Raw genomic sequence first — 5,676 nt, 5'->3', positions numbered from 1 at the left:
ATTGCCTTCTTTGGAGAGGCTAATCAGAAACTCAAAAGAACGCAACCATTTGTCTCTTACCTACCTATACCTGGAAGCCCCTTCCCTGCTTGGAGTTGGCCCGCTTTTCTGAACCAATCAATGTTCATCTTACATATGTTGACTGATGTCTCATATCTGTCTAAAATGTATAAAACCAAGCTGTGCTCTGGTGCATGTGTCATCAGGACCTCCTGAGGCTATGTCATGGGTACAGACCCTTAACCTTGGCAAAATAAACTTTCTAAATTAACTGAGACCTGTCTTAGATATTTGAAGTTCACAATACTCTAAAGAATTTAAGCAACAAGAAACCAACAAGTAAAACCAAATAACTCCATTAAAAAGTGAGCAAAGGACATGAAGAGACACTTCAAAAGACATACAAGTGGCCAACCAACATATGAAAAAATGCTTATCACCACCAATCATCGGAGAAATGCAAATCAAAACCACAATGAGATGTCATCTCACATCAGTTAGAATGCCTATTATTAAAAAGTCAAAAAATTACAGATGTTGGTGGGGCTGTGGAGAAAAGAGAATGCTTATATACTGTTGGTGGAAATGTAAATTAGTTTAGCCACTCTAGAAAGCAGTTTGGAAATTTCTCAAAAAACTACAAAGATAATTCCTGTTTGACCCAGAAATCCCACTACTGGGTATATCCCCAAAGAAAAACAAATCATTTTACCAAAAAGACATGCATGTGTATGTTCACTGCAGCATTATTCACAATAAAAAAAAAGACATGGAATCAACTTAGGGTCCCATCAATGGTGTATTGAATAAAGAAAATGTAGTACATATACATTATGGAATACTATGCGGCCATGAAGAATGAAATCATTTCTTTTGCAGCAACATGGTTGTAGCTGGAGACAATTATCCTAAACAAATTAATGCAGAAACAGAATACCAAATACTGAATATTCACAGTTATAAGTGAGAGCTCAACATTGAGTACACGTGGACACAAGAGACCAGTAGATGCTGAGGACTACTGGAGGAGAAAGTGAGGGATGGGGAATAGGGCTTGAAAAACTACCTACTGGGTACTATGTTCACTACCTGGGTGACAGGTTTAATCACACCTCAAGACTCAGCATCATGCAATATACCCTTGTAACAAACAAGCATGTGTATCCCATGAGTCTAAAAGTTAAAAAATGGTGTAGATTCTGTATCACTATAAATACATAATAAATCTTGTTGAGTATACCATATTTTCTCATACCTCCATGACCCTGTACTGCTAAAGTCTCCCCCCATGGCATAATATTCCCATCCTTCCTTTACCTGTGAAACTCTGGCTTATACTCCAGCACCCAGCTCAGTCGATCTTTTTACACTCAGATTTTCTCGATGCTCTTTCAGAGTACCTACCACATTAACAGCATATGTTAATTTTAATTATGTCCCCTACCTCTAGCACCAGAGTGCAAGCTACCGACAATAGTAGACAATAGTAGAAGGCAAGCAGGTTAGAGTGGTTGAAAGACCATTAGTTTCAGTTGTAGATGTACTGGGATTTAAATGGACTGGGCTTGTACTTAGTAGTTCTGAAATCTTTAGCAAGTTTATTAAATTTTCTGAAACGAAAAGGTACAATCCCTGACATAAAATTGGTACTCTATAAATGGGAGTTGTTATTGTGTGGTATTAGAAATTTATTGCTACAAAGTAGTCACAAAATATTTAGTGAATGAATGAGTGAGTACATGAGTAAGTGAAAAAAAATTTTTTTTTTTTTTCATATAAAATAGAGGCTGAGAAGTTTAAGGTCCAGTGTCTGCATCTGGTGAGAGCCTTCTTGCTGGTAGGGACTCTGAAGAGTCTCAAGTTAGCATAGGGCATCACATGGTGAGGGGGGCTGAGCATGCTAATTGTTAGCTCAGTTCTTTCTTACTCTTTTTATAAAGCCACCAGTTCCACTCTCATGATAACCCATTAATCCTGTATTTCATTAATCTATTAATCCATGAATAGATTAACCCATTCATGAGGGCAGAGCCTTAATAACCCAATAACCTCTCAAAAATCTGGCCCCATCCCTCAATACTGTCACATAGGGGATTAATATTTAACATGAGTTTTGAAGGGGACAAATATGCAAATCATAGCATCTTGTGATAATGCTCTACCTACTTAAGAACATTTACTTCTAGTATAACACGTCCTAAAATTCTGCTAAAAGGTTGCAAATATCAGATATCTAAGAATTTTTTTCATGTGCTATCATAACCCTTTAGGTAATAAATCCAACCCATTAGTGATAATAAATGCTCATTAAATATTTATACAGTACATTTATATGTATTACATAATAAAGTTCACTAGGTATAGAAAATATTTTCTAGCTAATAGAACATACATATCATAATTTAAGGCCTGTAATTCTAAAGTTCATAAAAATCCAGACTGAATAATTTTCTGAAGTGCTGCAGATATTTTATTTTCCATAGTAAAAGCATATTATTGACTACGTTATCGGGCCCTTTAAAGAATCCTGTGCCTTTTTATATTTGTTGTAGACCGAATAATACTATATCTGACACTTCAAGATAAAATGAATTTGCATTTCACAGTTAAAGTCAAGTTATCCCTTTTTTGCTGTGATAAAATATTCTTTAAAATGGGTAAGACATTCTGACACAGCTACACATTTCTGAAACATAAACAAAATGAAAAATTTGAGAGCCCACAAATCAATTTTCCATTGTAGAGATTCATCATCTGTAATCTTGCTTGACTGAACAGCTCTATGACTGAACAAGAATTGAAGCTCATTCATTTTTTTTTCTCTTCTTGTAGCACATTCATGAAACAAAGTGCCAGAACAAAATAGGCACACTACCAACTGCGTGCATTTTTCTTTTAGATGTCAGGATGCTGCCAGCCCAAACATGCTTTGTTTCTTTATCCCCATCCTCTCTGCTTGATTGTTGTCTCCTTCATTTGCAATTTGCTGAACTTAAACTTATTTTTATAAGCAAACACATGTAACTTATTTTTTTTTTTGCGAGTGAATATGTTTAGTATTTTGAAAATCACGTGAGAGGTTTTTTTTTTTCTTTTTTAATTTCTCCAAATGCTGCTGATTCAGCAGGACATTTTTCCTTTTGAAAGGCAAAGCCATTTCAAGTGAAAGTTCTCCTAAAGATGATTTGTTTTTTCTTAGCCTTATAAGTTTTGTCGTCGTCTGCGTTTCTCTCAGCATAAAAGGCTCTCTCTTGCCTTTCTCTCTTATTTATTGACTACTGTACTAACAATAGTTTTCCTGGAAGCAGAAAAATTTCTTACCCTCTGACTTCTTGCTGGTCAACTCAACTCTCTACTTTGACATGTTACGTTTGGGAATGAAATATTAATATCTGAGACCAGGCAATCTTTCAAGGAAGATAAAGTAAGGAAATAATCCATTCTGATCATTTTTTTCATGACATGAAAAAGAAAAAAGCGTGTTTTTGTGCATGTGCATATGTTGGAATGGGATAGAAATAAAATTTTATTTATTTATTTATTTGTTTTGAGACAGAGTCTCGCTCTGTCACCCAGGCTGGAGTGCAGTGGCGCGATCTCGGCTCACTGCAAGCTCCTCCTTCCTGGTTCAGGCCATTCTCCTGCCTCAGCCTCCCGAGTAGCTGGAACTACAGGCGCCCGCACCACGCCCAGCTAACTTTTGTATTTTTTTTAGTAGAGATGGGGTTTCACCGTGTTAGCCAGGATGGTCTCAATCTCCTGACCTTGTGATCTGCCCGCCTCGGCCTCCCAAAGTGCTGGGATTACAGGCATGAGCCACCGCCCCCGGACAAATTTTATTTATTTTTAAAAGAACATCATGAGCCATCCATACAGCATGTGTGAGGTGACTAGTGAACATTTACAAACTCAGGGTGGGGTTTTTAATTCAAACAAAACTTAGCAAGTCAGTTGATGGCTATAAGAAAAACCCAGAAAAATGCAAAGAAAATGCAGTCGGGGAAGACAAATGAGATGTAGGAGAAAACATTTTGTAGAAAGGAGTCAAGTTTTTTTTTTTTTTTTTTTTTTTTTTTTTTTTTCCACCAAGAACTTCTTCTTTATGACTAATATCTTAGCAAGTCTTAAGGTGAGTAGTTGAGTTCTTTATGTTTATAAATTAAATACTCAAGGTTTCAATAATAAAAAAAGGGGAAAAAGTGAGCAATGCCATGCTTTCCATGTCAGCCAAGAGCATTGGGCATTACTCCCTGGTCTTTCTTTTACAATAACAATAACCAGATATGACATTGTGGCAATATTTTATTTAATATAATACCTGTGAAAAGCAAAAACACATATAGCAACATGTTTTAAAGGAGACACAAATGGTCTCTGCTTTTCACAGGACTTAAATAAAATATGCCTGAAGTAATTTTTCCCTATCTCTGTCTTCCTCACATTTTTGCTCTTAGGAAGAAAAGGGCAAGAAAAATTTCAGAAGTAACTGTTCAATTCAAATGTTCATTAACAAAACTTTAAAGACACTAGGGTATCATTATCATCAAGTCTAGTTTAGAAGTTTATTTTTATTCTATCTATTACATACTCTCATTCATAAACCATAAACATTTATCACATGCCAAAGCATTCATGCTTAGTTTTAACAAAATAAACCAATAAAAAATGAAGTGCTGCTACTTAAAAATAAGCTCAATCTGGGTAAAAAAAATTACCAATTTTTACTGCTAATTTCTCCTTACTAGTGTTCAATCTAATGCCAGCAACCTTCTGCCTCATGTCTTGTTGCTACACATGGCTACAGGAGCTACCTTCTGTGCCATTCTGTGTGCCACTCAAGTGTGTTTCAAGGTCAATGTTACCCATTGGGGTTGCACAGCATAGAAATCCTGATTCTCTCAATCACCCAGGCTTACAACTATGCAAAGAGATTTCCATTGTCATTCATTTACACATTCAACAACAGAACCCAGGTAGGAGTAACTGACGCAGAGCCAGGGAAATGTATCCTGCAACAGTCAGCTCCACTGTAAGACTGTAGGGCAGATGAAGACTAAAGATGGTTATGAGGGCAAACAAATATACAATCAGCATAACTTAGCTCTATTCAGGAACTGTAGTTTTGCATGGATTAGACTGAGCACTAGTAAGGAGAAATTTTCCCAGGGAGAAGCGCAAGGGGGAAGGGAATCCCTTTTCCTAGCCAGGGGAACTGAGACACACAACACCTGGAAAATCCGGTAACTCCCACCCCAATACTGCGCTTTAAGCAAACAGGCACACCAGGAGATCATATCCCACACCTGGCCGGGAGGGTCCCACACCCACGGAGCCTCCCTCATTACTAGCACAGCAGTCTGTGATCTACCGGCAAGGCAGCAGCCAGGCTGGGGGAGGGGCGCCCGCCATTGCTGAGGCTTAAGTAGGTAAACAAAGCCACTGGGAAGCTCGAACTGGGTGGAGCTCACAGCAGCTCAAGGAAACCTGCCTGTCTCTGTAGACTCCACCTCTGGGGACAGGACACAGTAAACAATACAAACGCAGCAGAAAACTCTGCAGACGCAAACAGCTCTGTCTGACAGCATTGAAGAGAGCAGTGGATCTCCCAACACGGAGGCTGAGATCTGAGAAGGGACAGACTCCCTGCTCAAGTGGGTCTCTGACCCCTGAGCAGCC

The sequence above is a fragment of the Macaca mulatta genome, chromosome 2 (assembly GCF_049350105.2).
Source record: "Macaca mulatta isolate MMU2019108-1 chromosome 2, T2T-MMU8v2.0, whole genome shotgun sequence".
NCBI classification, from domain to species: Eukaryota; Metazoa; Chordata; class Mammalia; order Primates; family Cercopithecidae; genus Macaca; species Macaca mulatta.
Note: the sequence above shows the minus strand (reverse complement) of the source record.